This window comes from Ixodes scapularis, unplaced genomic scaffold, assembly GCF_016920785.2.
Source record: "Ixodes scapularis isolate PalLabHiFi unplaced genomic scaffold, ASM1692078v2 PGA_scaffold0__279_contigs__length_252992795, whole genome shotgun sequence".
In the NCBI taxonomy this organism is placed as follows: Eukaryota; Metazoa; Arthropoda; class Arachnida; order Ixodida; family Ixodidae; genus Ixodes; species Ixodes scapularis.
This window is the reverse complement of record NW_024609835.1, coordinates 8,796,872-8,812,051: the sequence shown is the minus strand read 5'-3', so window position 1 is coordinate 8,812,051 and position 15,180 is coordinate 8,796,872.

Here is a 15,180-nt window from a genome sequence, read left to right as displayed (position 1 = left end):
ATATTCTACCACCCGAAAACTTCGAGATTAAAAAGAGCATGGACAGTCAGACTAAGGATGGGAAAGGTACCGTCAACATCGGCCGTTGTGAGCTGTAAGCACGTTGAGAAGCGGGGCTTCGTTTACCCAGTGTAAAAGGCGCTGGGTGAGACTTATGCCGACAGAATTTTCATAGCTTTTCCAACCGTGTTTGTCACGTTTACCCTTATAATTGGGTTATAAGTATGGAAAGCTATCGGTGGAGGCAACTCCCGTCGATGAACCCCCCCCCCCCCGCCCCCTCCACACGATATAAGGCGGTTGTGCAAGGGGTTGTGGAAGCGGCGGTGTAAGTGTTTCAGACACTGAAATTCTGTTCTTTGCAGATTCATGAGTTAAGCACGAGACACATGCGCGAAAAATCCATCCGATCCGACGTCCGATCCGACAGTACGACTGCCTGATCCGAAAAATTTGGTCGCTTCAGGCGTCAGATCGGCGATCCGACATGCGTCAAACGCGCCAGATAGTTTTGCACGGCGGACGGATTGTCGGATGCGTCCAGCCAATGACAGCCCAGCTAGTGCGGACGTCATGATGACATACTTGGTCTGTCGGGACGAGTAAGAAAACGGGACGGGCGACGGGAAGCCGGACGCGTGGATCCCGCTGATCCATTCGAGAAAGATGGCCCCGGCAAAGAATGCACGCGCTAACAAGAACGAGCTCCTAGCTTCGCTCGTGCGAGCTATACCATCAATCTGGGACCAGAGATCTATGAACGCGGACCTCCGCTGGAGTGCTTGGAAGTTGGATCTCCTGGGCGGAGCCGAACGGATCGTTGTGTCGCTTGCAAGATCGGAAGTGTGTGCGTGTGTCTCAATTCGGAGCGGCGTTCGGACTGTCGGATCGGACGATTCTGCCGTCCATTTGTCTCGCGCTTTAGGAGAACATCAGACCCCGCTTTGCGGGCATACAAATGGCATTTAAGTCAAAGGCCTTTGGGCGGTCTCACTTGTAATTTTCTCCCCATGGTCCAGAATATATTTAACATGTTGCTCGAGCAGAGTGCAGCTTTTTCGCTGAGACGTTTTTGTTTAGAAACAAAGTTGAAAAAAACCTCTTAATTTATTCAAATCATCAGCAGCGTTGATTGTGCAGGATGTAAATATATTGCAATGCTCCTGCAAGTGTGGTGGCATTTCTTCCTTTTCATATACCATCTGTGATTCATGCACTGTCTGCCCTGGAAACCATGCTCGGAATGTTGGGTGAAGTTTCGCCTGCAGCTACAGACCATACCTCAATAAGGCCGCATATAATTCACATTTCCTACGTAAAATGCGCACAAAAAAAAACAACAAAAAAAAACTAAAGTAATATGCCGACAGCTAACGCCGTCTCGGCCTTTGTAGGGCGAGTGAGGGGGTAAATTTTGTCCTCAGCAGGATGTCGCCCCGGCTCGCTGTAAAAGGTCGCCTCCCAAACTTCTCGGTGCTAATACTCTCACCATACAATGCACCTGTTATTTGTTTGGCCCCTGGTCATGAAATCATTCTCAGTTTGCCATTCCATCTCACCGAGAGCCCGATTTTGGTCATTGAGGTCTCAACCGGCTTGCACTGAAGAAGTATTAGCGAGTTAGTTTCACGGCACTCGTGCCCACGTGTGTCCACTCGCAGCGTGGAGCGGGTTCGTTTCAGCCGGCACTCCACAAGTGGTTGCACCCTCCGAGTTCGTTTCATTGCTGACACCCCACGCGTGCATGCACTCGCTGCACTGAGAAAATCGAGATTGCTCCAAAATGCAATCCCGTCGTGCCTCGCTCCGGCTGGGCCGGCAAGGTGCTGGAGCAGATGACGAAAGTTTGTCTGCTACGATGTGTCGCAGAACTGAAAGGAAAAAAAGTAGATTTTCTGATAGAAATTGCGTCCCGCGGGCAACGGAATCAAACGCGAGCTTGAACTGTGAGCGTCTCCTATTTCATGAAGGAAGCAGTTGACAAACTGTGCTTTATTTGGAGGTTTTAAGTCGCTCTGTTGCCATAAAAACGCTGAAATATACCAGTGTGTAAAGAAATGCTCAGAACAAATGCATCAGCGGCCCCCGAGATGTTTATCACCAACGTGTGCGGGTGAAAAATTGAACATTTGTCGACAAAACTGCCCCAGCAGAAACTTTGACTGCCCAATAAGCATCAGAGAAAGCTAAATTTAGTGATTTTACCCGAGGCTTGGGCAACATCATCATGTTTAACATTTACCTACTTCAGCTAACTTGCCCCGTCATATTTTGTTCGAGAAAGCTCTCGTTCTCGACGCCCTCACCAAAGCTAATATCTGATCCACCTGTAATGACGATCGAAATCGAAAAGTTTTGCTGGGTATTCCAGCAGACAAGTTTTAATGCGTACCCTTTCAGTGGTCCACGCATAATGCCATGCTGAAATGGATCAAGCTTCTGCTCGGACAGCATCATCCATTTTCTTCAGTGTAAACGGTTATGAGAATTGAAAGATCGCAACCAGCTGCTTTGTAGACAGCTGGTTGCGGAAATTTACGCCGTCTGTAACTATCCCTATGACGGCCGTGTTGCTTGAAGTAATCGCAACTATAAACTAAAGGCTGCAGCGACCAACGTTTGTAGATAATCGTTGGTAGCGACTGTACTCTCGCATTCCCACCCATCACTCCGAACAGCAAGGCGCCAGTTTCGGTTTGAGGTCGGTATTCTTTCTACAACATAGATGGCGGCAGCATCAGTCTTCCGCACTTGGTGCATTTGGCGAATTGGTTTGAGTCTAGTTCTCAGTGCAACACTCTGCGAGTGCAATGCATTCTGGGAGAGAACTCGAACGGTGCCAGTGCGTGTGAAACGAACTCGCTATAAAATACCGCTACCAGACGCATCGCCTGCTAACATGAGGGAATAATAATGAGTTTGTTTGCTACTAGGTAGGTATCATTCTCTGACAGAAACAGAACGACGAACAGACTGGCAAGTCATCTGCGAACAGAGCCAAAAAGGGACAATCGTCTGCTATAAATTGTGTGCTGCGCAGAGTGAGATCAAAAACTAATTGAAATATGGAACATCGGCTATTTTACGGATGCAATTGTCCTGTGCTTCGTTTGGCTATGCTGATTTGTTTTCTGGCTGTGTGTAACTTGACACCCACTGGTGCTAAAACAAGAGCTTGGGACAAGCACCCACCTTACCACGATATCAATCTCACTATCCGAAAGAGTATTGGATTTAATTACTGAGTGCCTTTTCCATTGACAAGAAGGCCCCAGCATTTTTTAAGAATGCCAGTAGGGTTTTGTTGTTGCATCTTTATACTCGCAACTCATTCACTTCGCCAATTTCGTTTTTCTAGCCTGGCTCAGCTGGCAAGCTGAGCAGCGAGTCTGAAACTGTACCAATATTGTTTCCGGTCAGACTGTCCATTATTATTTATTGTTCTTCCCTGCTATTGTGATATGTCTGCACTGTAGTCATGACAGGGGCTTGAATGGTGGCTCCTACTTTCTACACATGGGTCCTAGGAAACATTTTGTAAGTGATGAGGTGCCCACAATCATGGGCGTCAGCAAAGTGGCGGAAAAGGGGGACGGGATTATTCTGAAGGGGTGTAGCTTTCAAACCTATAACTTTAAAAGAAAACAAGGTTTGCCCCCCTCCCCCTCCTTTTCCTGCAAAACATACTGCAGGTGCCCATGCCTGCAATTGAAGCCAACGGTTCTGGAAAGAGGGTTTGTGGAACCTCTCTGTAAAGGCATTTTAGGAGTCCGCAAAACTCTGCCGGCAATAATTTTTTTTTTAAAAATATGATTTGGGGCATTGAGTTGAGCCCAGCCCGGCCATGGCACATTCACAGCTCTGGGAGAAAAAGGAATCTACAGAAGAATACCTCTTTTCACTCTTCCCCCTTTTTATTCTTGGTAAACACGTTTGCAGTCCACCCCCCCGCCCCCTTCCCCTTTTTTTACATTGCCTGGCGCCTCCCATCACTTCTGCCAGTCCGAAAAGGGTTTGCTTGCCACGATTGGCGGTTTCCTTCTTTTCTCTATAACATCCTTTCTGCTAAAGTGAAAAGAGTGTAGACGGAGCTTCTTCCCCTCACCGTACCATCTTAACCTGCAACATACTATACTCTCGGGAACAAGTTAATAGCCTTGTATCTTTTCTGCCGCCACAAATGCTGTGCTTAGCATGTTTTTGGCAGAGGCTTTTGCTGCCACCACATGCCACGCTATGAAGTGAGTGCCTCGGTGTGTGCGTGCCACCTGTCGCATAAAGCAGTGCACTTTCAAGCTGCGTGGATGCAATGACGGCAGAAAAAACACCAGCAGAGCGGACAATACAGAGCATGTTATTAACAGCACTGGTTAATTCCCAATAAATCACAATCTGAATCATTACTGTAAAGCCATTTATTTTTGCAAATCGGTCACACAGGACATAATCGCGGCCACTTAATTTTGCGAATTATAGACGCCTGCATTCAAACTCTTAAAGAGATTATAAAAGCAATTTCGAAAGTTTATTTGACGTCTGAAATGGGCATCGGGCTCATCTCAGACACTGTTGACCAAGTTCCAGCCCGAACAGAAGTTTGTGTGCCGCACCAATCAATTAAACAGTTGTGGTAACATTCGCGCGGGGACGATGCCTGAGACCCCCCCAAGACGGGGGCAGAAAGGTGAACTAAAGTGCGCCGTCAAAGCGTGACGACAACGGGCTCCTCGTCAGGCGATTGCTTCAAACGGTTTAAACGAATGATGCGCTCTTGGTTTAGAATTCGGTAGTGAGATGGCATACAAAAAAGTAATTTGAATGTTGGACAATTTTTTTAAAGCTGTAGTTCGGAATTAATAGGTTTCATAGTGTGTATAGGAATAGGTTCCATAGCATGTGTAGCGTGTGGGATGACAAGGAAGAAGACTTGTGGAAATAAATGACAGCTGTATGCTGTGCTGGTTTTGAGACGGTGGTGTGTATGTTCCTTTTTGTTTCCTTGTATCAAGGAAACAAAATTTTGACAGCAAATTTTGAACCCTACTAGTGCACACCTTTCTGATCCAAAACTGACTTCGAGACCCAGTAGGTTTCAAAGCCGGTTTCAAATAAGAAAAACCAACGCAAAAGTCAACTTCGAAACCTGGAATGTTTTGAAGTGATTTTTGGCATTAGTTCCCAAAAAAGATATGTCATCAGTTTGGTGGCCGGGAGCTAAAAGCATTTCATGCTTAAAATCATACTCATCAGTGCGGCCTTTATTATTCTCTGACTGAATCAATTCTGCTTTTATATGCAGGAGGGAACCATTTGGCTTTTCGAAGGCTTTACTGTGGTCATGGCGGCCTACTGGCTTTTCGGCTTCGCCCATGGCCAGAAGACGTACAATACGAGCTGCCTTCTTGAGAGGCTTTGTCTTATTCTAATCTACTCACAGCTACGGCCAGTTGCAATCAAGGTGATTAATACAATCAAGAAAACACCTGTAGCCTGATTGCTGATCACATAGTGCAATCGCCAAAGTCTGTGAAACTCCTGCCAGGATTGTTCCGATTTTCGAAATCATTAAAGGCTTTGTTTGTTTTTCTTGAGATGGCAGCTGCAAGTTGTGTGGCTCACATACCTAAGTATGCTTCAATTCATGACCAGCTTTATTCATTTATATTCATCACATTTCTCTAGTCCTCCGTGTTGTTTCCTAGTCATCAAACTAGGTATTAGGCACCTGTATGGAGTAGTTACATTTTGTTTTTACGTTTTTATCAAAACGGTTTGTGTCACCCTGTCTGGAATTCATCACCCTTACTACGAAATGTCAAATTAATCTCACGTTGAGATACTTTTTAAAAGTGGAGATGACCGGCATTAAATGTTGTGTTTCTTTATCACTCCTGTTCATACTTTGTATATTACTTCAGTCAAAAGACACCACCAGTGTTCAATATGCCCCGTCCGAGCACAAGCTTTTCAGCCTGGATAAGGTGAGCGTGAGTGAGCACGTACTAAGCAGTACCGAAGGTAATGAGCGTGCACTGCTGCATTTTCAAAGTTTCATAAATGCTCTTTTTTAGAAAAAAATAAAAGCCAGGCATTGTTGTGGTATATTCATAACATTGTGGCTTTCTTGAAGAATGCGGGCATTCTGAGGGTGTTGCCGAAGGCTTGCCAGGGTGACAGCGCGGTCGAAGGCGACAAGTGCGAGCTAGTACACGCTCTATCGCAAGCTCTTGTTCTGCGAAAGCGCTTCTCAAAGTCGCTCTTGCATGCCTGTAGCCTTTGCTGCCCTACAGTGGTAATGGTAGGCAACTCCGGCTGACACAAGAAATCATCCCATCGCTGCCACACTCCGTTTCCCTTTAAAGGGCTGGTGAACCGAAATTTGGATTTCAGAAAACGATGCAGAAGCCGTAGGCGGGACGCTACAATCCCTAAAACACTACTCATAGTCACAAGGCGATATCTCGAATGGACGGCCGTATTTGGAGAAAGAGGTTGAGATTGAACGAGACCGATGAGGCGCGTGACGTCGAGATATATCGTTTTCTCCTCTCTCTGCTTCGCCCTTTCAAGGCGGCGAGGTGGAGGAGACGCGAGGTCGTTCCCTTTCCTTCTCGGAGAAACAAGACAAACAAATCTGTCAAATGCGCCTCCTATTTTTAAAAATAAGGTCATCCATTCGAAATATCGCTGTATGAGTGATGTTTTGGTGTTTGTAGCATCTTGTTACACGCTTTTGCCGCCGTGTTTTATGGAATCCAGATTTCGGTTCAACATCCCTTTAAGTGCAAGTGAAACTGAAATGCCAAGAATGAGCACGTTGTCCTGAACGACAGTTGCACTGCACAAGCGCGCATGCTTAGCAACATTCAAAGCATGGAGCTTGCTCTTAAAGCCTCTGCATCAGGCTTCCTGTTGCAGCTTGTGGTACCGAAGCAAGCTTTTGGGCAGACACTTTTTTATAAGCAGAAACTTCACCTGGCACCGCAGAGCTCCGACCGGTACTCGGAGTACTTAGTTGCAGTACTTTAGATAAAACAGAAGGGCAACAGGTGAAGTAGAAACTTAACCTGCACCGCAGTGCTCTGACCAGTACTCGAAGTATTTAGTTGCGGTATTTTAGATAAAACAAAAGGGCATTGAGCAGTGCAAACTACGATTATTGTCAGGTAAGAAGTATTCAGTTGCAGTAATTGTTTTGCTTTACATACAAAAGGGCTGGAGTATGCTTAAATGCTGGGCTAGCCCAATGGCTACCAGGGGCCCTATGCTACACGACGGGACCAAGCGGAATCAAGGGACCGGAAGCCATCCAGCGACCTGGATGCAAAGATGGGTTCAGCTTCCACGGGATTGGTGCCACCTGGATCTTGTCCCAAAGGGCCAGCAGCAGCTGGATAGCCTCGCATTGCGATGCGGGGATGGGGATGCCGAGCGAGCTCGGGGCATGCCGCCCACTCAGTGTGAGGGCCAGGTGCTCCCACTGACTGGCTAGGTGCATGTTGACGAGTTCCTGGAAGGTGTTGTTTACACTTAGCTGCCGGAGCTTGGCGTTCGACGCGTATGGCGGCACCCCCAGTGCCAGCTAGTACCCCTCGTGAATAATCACGTCCATCTTGCCCTTACCTCTCGACAGCAGGTTGAGATACGGATTTGCGCAGGTGATGTGGCTCACGACGAGTGGTTGGGTCAGCCGGATCAGGTCCGACTCCTCGAGCCCGTGTCTGTGACTCGTTATCCTTCTCACCATGCGCATGACTTGCGTGGTTGTCTTGACGAGTCGGTCGACCGTGTACTTGGGTCCGCCGTCCCGCTGGAGGTGAAGGCCCCAGGATCCGAACCCACTTCACCACCGGCACGGGGGTACCATCCTTTAACGTGAGGCGGATGTCCGCCTTCTTCTTCTTCGGGAATTGGCTTGCCCGCGCGGAGGAGCAACAGCTGAGACTTATCGGGGGCGCGCTGGAGGTTGCCGGCCTCGAGGTAGTTCTGCACCGTCTCAATGACTTCTTCGAGGAAGTCTTGCCTCCCGCTGTCCGATCCCAACGTAGCCCAAATCGTCAGGTCGTCCACATAGAGTGTATGCTTCATCCGGGGAATCCGTTCCAGTAGAGGAGGCGACTTGCACATCGCCAGGTAACAAGGTGGGTGACAGGACCGAGCCTTGCCGATTGCCCTTGCTCGGTATCGGGATGGTGCTTGTGCGGATGGACTCGATTCCGATGGTGGCCATCCAGTTGCTCAGGAAGTCCCGCACATAATCATACATCCAGGGCCCGCACCCAGTTGAGGCCAAGTTCTCGAACACCAGCGTGTGACTGACGTTGTCAAAGGCGCCCTTTATATCCAGGGCCAGGACCGCCCGCGTTGTCGTACAGGAGATTCTGTCAAGGATATCCTCCTTGATCTGAAGCAGGACATCCTGCGTGGAGGTGTGACCAGAACCCGAAAATGGTGTCCATGGTGGCATTGAGTTCAATACAGGATGGTCCCCTCAAATATTGCTGTAAACAGCTGATCAGGGCATGGGCATTTAAAAAACTGAAATGGAGTGTCCAGGTCTGTGATGCTCGGCGGTATACCTGATAACTTCTATTTCTTTTGGATCCTTTTCAAGGGAGTATATTTTCCACTTCGGGGCACTTTTCTTGTTTCTGGCACTTACTACTGCAGGAACTGTTTCACCCTCACTTTCTTCTTTGCTTTCACAGCACTCATTTGATGTTAATGTGGAAGGGAATTGGCCCGATTCCACTCTTCGTTCCTACGTAAAATGTGCTGGCGTCCAATACCTGCCACAAAAAGGGTACTTAAGATTCCAAAAATAACTAAGAGTCTGTAAACATATGATGCCAGCATTTCTTTTTTTTATTTCCAATGAGCAACATTATATTATGTCAAAACTCTCCCTAAATGCACACTGCATTTCACAGCGCGCTAAACTCTGCCGGAAAAATCGGCGCCTGCACGCAAAGGGGCGTCGTTTCCTCAGCAGTGTATTTTACCTTGTGAAATTTTAAGGCGCTCCTTTCTTTTGCAGCTAGAACATCCTTAAAAATACTAAAAATGCGTTCGCCACGGACGACCGAGTCTTCCACCGGCAAACGCTGTCGTTTTGTTTACGATACGCCTTGAAATTTTCACCCCATGGTCGATCAGGCGCCGATTTTTCCGGTTGCTTTCCCATACCTTGAGCCACCCAGAAACACCGCGCGCCCCCGTAGAGAAAAAAAAAAAAAAAAAAAGAATGGAACGGCATTGAGTGTTTTGTTTACTTACCGACTTTGTGCGTGGACCGCGCCACGTTGCGCTGCCTGTTGCACCCGCGTTTTGGAACTAATTCAGTTGACAGTTCCCTCCGAAGATGAAGCCACTGAAGCCACGGCGGTAATCGGACTGGTAGGCTGCTCCCTTTCGAGCGGGCGGAAGAAGACTACGAAGAATTCGGCAGCGAACGGGCGGAAACTAGATTACGTACAGCTTCAGTAGTCGACGCTTTGTTTTCTCGATTGCGTTCGCGGCGTTCACCGTGGACTCGCGCACTCGGCCGTAGCCGAACGGCCGAACCAGCTGGACGGCTGCCGGCGCGCGTACCGACAGCGTCGCCATAGCAACCACGCCGCGAGTGTGGTTGCCAGACAGAATTCACACGATTTTTTTTTCTCGTCACTCACGTTGAGTTACTAGAAGTTAGGCGCGTATCATTATAATACATTATGCTGTAAGAAGTTATTAAGGGATATGTGTACCTACCTAAGACAAATGCAGAAAAAATATTATTGAAAAATAAAATTGGCGTAATCTTTTCATATCTTGATTAAGACCAGCGTGGTCACCGGGCTAACCGATGCGCGAAATAGGAGGGCATATATACCGCTCGGGGCACTTGTTGGTTTGTATTAGTAGGATGTATGTACTATTTGTTGTGTATTGTGCAATTGATCAGTGCTTGTATGCCCTTGTGTATGTACAGTGTTGTGTGTATGTCCATATCGTAAGTGAATGTAACCGCGCGGTGGGCAGCAAAAAATCTGCTGTTTTCTTTTTTCAAATGTTGATCACTTTTTTTTTCGTCGCTAGATGGGGGTTGTCGCCGCCCAATTTGAAAAGTGTGCCGGTTGGTGGTCTATAACTATTAGAGGGCTGGATGCCATTAGTCCATCCGTCGTGTTGATCGCTCCGAGTTGTTCGGTTCCGCTGGTAGATGTGTCGTCGTGTTATGCTGCCTGATTGCAACAAAAGGAGGTTAGGCGGCTTCCCCAGCGCGTGTTCTAGGTGCTGAATGCCGCTGTTCACGCACAAGCGTTCATGAGTGGATAACGCACGTAACAGAGGTGAGCACAGGCAATAGTTAATCGAGAGCCACACGGAGCGCGAGTGCGATACCTCCTAGCCGCTGTCGACAGAGGGTGTCGGAGCGATTCGTTGTCAACTTGTCCACGGCAAGTGGGCGTTTTGTTCAATAAAGCCAGCCTGTCAGTGTTTTGTAAAGCTATCCCTTCTTTATAAGCGCTTCTGATGCGATGAAAATGCGACCGGCATCGAGCAGGCCGAGCGAGACTTCGGCGACAGTCTTGGCTGTTCATTCTCCAGCGGTTTCGGCCTTACTCGTATTATTTGCGGTGTTGGCGCTTGAACATAGAGATGTTTGGAAAGTTTTTTGCGCCTACAGATGACACCAAACGAGCGTGCGAGCCGTATGCTCTTGCTCCGGCGAGAAGCCGCGTACGGCTCGCCAGGCTCGTATCGCCTGTCGCATACAGGCCGCCATATTGTTTTTAGGGTGTTAGCAGTTAACACGATTTTCACCACCTCCGGCGGCTAACACCCTTACACGAATAAAGGCGTTAGCCAGAGGACGAGCCATTTACACGAATAAGGGTGTAAAAATTTTAAGTGTGTATGCTAGACTCCATGTTGCCGCACCAGCCAGTCGACGACGGGAGGGACGACGCCCAGGTGGTTGCTCCATGGGCAGAAGAGGTCCCCCAGCTATAGCCAGACTACGGGTTCAAGACCAGCAACATGCCGACGCCGGCCGCTGCAATCTTCGCCGGCGTGACGCCCGCTTTCAACCCGGAGACGGGGTATGGGTGTGGACACCGATACGGCGCCGCGGTCTCAGCGAGAACTTCTCAAGCGCTACTTTGGACCCTACAAGGTTCTTCGCCGTCTCGGGGACTTAAACTACGAGGTGCTTCCCGACCATCAAGACGACGTCGACCGCGAACCAAAGTAGTCCACGTCGTGCGCCTCAAGCCGTATTACGAACGATAGAACTTTTTGCCTCTCGTCAAACTGTGAACTGTGAACTCTGGCTCGCGATTCTGCTGTCCTTTTGTTGTAAATCCGTGTTTTCGGTTCGTGCTGCATCGGGACGATGCACTTTTAAAGGGGGGGGGGGGGGGGGGGGATAATGCCGCGCGCAGGGTCACGAGACTTCTAGAAGGTTCTCGTTTATTCTTGCTCCGGACATAACTTCTATCATTTATTCCTGCTTTTGTTGTACTTGAAAGTGCGTGTTCCTTCTCGCCAAGAGCGCGCGACGCTGGAGCCTTCTTCGTGTATCTTCGAGATAGTGACTCACTCTCGATAAGAGGCCGCCCGCGACCTTGTCGAGTCAGTCGCGCTCTCGCTCTCTCTTACGCCGCCGAATCGCCGCCTGCTTTTCTGCTGCCTCGACGCTCTTTCTTTACTTATTTTGGTTGGCACATGTTCGCCCATTAATCCTTTATTTTTCTGTCAACTGTTCGTCTTCTCATCACCTTCATTCGTGACAATGTAAAAAAAATTTACTTTGCGTAAGTTTTGTGGTAACAAATCTGCAGTGCACTAAACAATTCAGAATAAAACTGCGGCTAGTATATATAATAGACTGATACATTGATGATTTTTAAAATTTAAATTCGAGATTCAGCAAGGATACTTTTGTATGGCGGGAAAGTCTATATGGACTTCTTTATAAGCTTATTATATTTTATCTCAATTTTCTGGCATAGTTATTACCTTTACATATGTTCTATCTCTCCGTGTGCGTTCACTATGGCACAGTGAACGGAGTAAATTAAAACTCAATTAGCAGGAGGGGTGAATGGAAACTTGGGAATAACATTTTTGAGTGGGACTAGGGTTGTTTCTGAGGCTTATTTTTTGTTCCCCGTGTTACGTTTCGTCATTGTGAAGTCCTACATATAACTTGTCATGATGCTAACGATAAAAAAAATTGAAAGCTTTGGTTTTATCTGAATTAATAATTCCCGTTTTATTGCAACCTTCAGTACATCAATAAAATACCTACTTAAATGCTCAATATTCTGTTTACCAAAGGTTTACCTTTGGCTTTGTAAATGTACCTAAAATAGCCGTTCGCAGCCGTTCATACTGTTCTTCATCACTCAGCATATTGTTGTCCTGCCTTGTACCTCTACACAGAAGTGCTAGTTCTGTATTTGAGGGAATCAATAATATTTTCAATGGGAGGTACGAAAATCGTGTGCAAACTTATGCTCGAAAAGTTTAATTTGCTGCTCCAAAATGAACTTACAGCGGCTTCATAAGATGCTCCAAAATGACTCATGCCGACCACATGACTGAACCTGTCACCGACTATAGATGTCTAAACATTACATCAGCGTATAGTCAAGCTGTCAAAATAAGACTGAAGTTTCGGAAGATTCCTCGCAGTTAAAGAACATTTATTTCTTCCTTTGTGTTGGTAGGGGTCTGTGCGCAAAATGGTATATGGTTATTAGTGTGGCCAACGGTTCCTTGCAAAGGTACCTTATCTCAACAAACTATAGCTGCAATAATCCTGCCAAAAGCATCGCGGCTATTGATTTCTATATTTTGCAAAACTACAGGTTGGTATATCGAGATGTATGGAACAGAGAAAAGGCGTACGAACCGTTGATAGCGTGTTCGGTAAAGTATCGCGCGCGTAAATACCATTTGCGTTTTTTTTTTTTTTTTAATATTTCGCAATCTATGTAGGTCGAGTAAAAAAGAGCCATCAGAAAGACGAAGTCAGGAAGCTCTTTAGTGCAGCCTCCAGTTTCAGCGGTTTCTCTGTCCGCTCACTTTCTTGCGCCTCGAAGCGTGGTGGCCTTGTCAGGAGCCGCACGCGGGTCCCGGCCGCGACGCCAGCTTAGGTTGAGCAGAAATAGGCGGTGAAGTTCTCAGATATAAGGGCGTACCTAAGAAGTGAGTATCGCACGCTCGCTGCGGGCCAACCGGGGCACGGCCAACTACGCGCGTCTCAGAGTTCCGTTTGGCAGAGTTTTGGCAGCACAGGCCAGCACAGCGGGGGTTCCAACACCTGAAAGACAAGACCCCCACAATAACGTCACCACTAGAGGATCCAGGCAGCGCCGCCTAGCTAGCGTCAGCATCGCCGACAACGCCTGTTGCAGCGTCTCACAACGAGGGCGCTGCCGGCACGCGGCCACGCGAAGATAAACGCAATTTTGAGACGTCTCTCCTCGAAGTTCAGCGTGTCTCGGAGTCCACTGATGATGATGTCATGCGCAGGCCTTGTCTTCTGGGATGGAACAGTGGGGGGCCCAGCCTCCCGCGTCGTCGTCGCCTTTCCGTCACCAGCCGGCGTCGGCGCCCACGTGGCCCGCGTGGCTGATGATGTGGTGGTGGTGGTGTACCGGGACAGGAATCGGCACGGGCACGGGCACCGGGTGGCTCTGCAGCGCCGGGTAGTGGTGCGGGTAGGGGTGGGGGTAGTGCTGCGGGTAGTGGTGTTGCGGCGGCGGTGGCGGAGGCGGCGGCGGCGGGTGGTAGTGGCCAGGGGGGCCCCCGTACGGCACCGGGATGGGCACGATCTGGGGCGCCAGCGCCCGGCCGATGATGGCCAGCTTGGCGAGCTTCTTCAGCCGGAGGATCTCGAAGCCCGCCACCGTATCCAGGAGCAGCGCGAGGGAGACCAGGACCACCAGGTGTCCGGCCGAGGACCGTCGCATCTTGAATCGTCGGGTCCCAGTTTGAGCGGCCCTGAACTCTCAGCTTAGACCTGCATCGGGCCGCGTCGCCGGCGGCTGTCCTTTATAGCGGCCCCGGGGCTGCTGTTCCGGAACGGGCACGAGTTCGGCCAATGCCGTTGCTCCAGTAACGCACGGTGTTTGTCCTCTCTGGGACTCCAGAAGGCTTTTCCTTCTACTAGCCGCCTCCAGTTCCTTTTTGCCGCAGCTGACGGGGTTTCTAGGGGCCCGAAGCGGCGAGTTTACCTCACTGGGCGCCTATCTTCCCGCTGCTTCCAGCAATGTTCTGATGGAAACACGAAGCTCAACCGAGCGGGACAATGGTAATAACGCCGCGAGGCTGATTTGCATCGCGCACGAGCCAGAACCAGCGGGCGAAAGGCCCCTCCCCCTTCTCCGAAGCCCGCCGCGGTGCTAAGAGGGAACCGTTTTCGCCCTCCACACCGTAGAGCCACGCAGCCGCAGCCGGGAAAGCCCCCTTTCGAAAGCGAAGTTGACGGAGTGCGTGCGGGCGTAGAAAGTGTGGTGGGCGGGAGGTACGCGGTTGCTGGAGGACTCGACCAAAGCAGCGCAGAACCGGCTGGTTAGGATCGAGCCGTCTCTCTTCCTCAGCACCAGTTAACGCGGCGGCCTTGGACACGTTGCGCAGACCGCGTCGCTGCGTTCCGAGGGTCGAACAACGGACTCCTTTGAAGGGTCCATTTACGCCATGCAAATGAGCGGACGTCCAGAAAGAAAGGAACCACGGCGCCGCGTCGCCGTCTGGCGCTGCGCTGGACGTGTTAACGAGCGCTCCGGAGAAGCTTTATTGATGCAACGCGACGCCACCAGCGCGAGCTTTTCGATTTTGATAGCTCTTCGGCGCAGTCGAAGCTTGACGGAAACCCACGTCAGCGTGCTGGAGGCGGAACACCTACCATGGCCAAATTTTTGGGAAATTTCGTGAAAGAACAATATTTTAAGAAAATATTAATATTATAATCGTTTTGCGTTCCACGATACCCGGGCAAATACAGCCCTCTGGAACATCGCGATATTTTGCCAAGAAAGGCATAAATCGATAATTTTGTGAATGTAACCCAAAATATTTAATGCAAAAAAGATGTAGAGCCGTAGAATAAAAACTTTACTTGTCCAAAAAGTTTAAAGTTACTGTTCACTGATATTTTATGACGTGTCATATGAAATATTTCCGCGT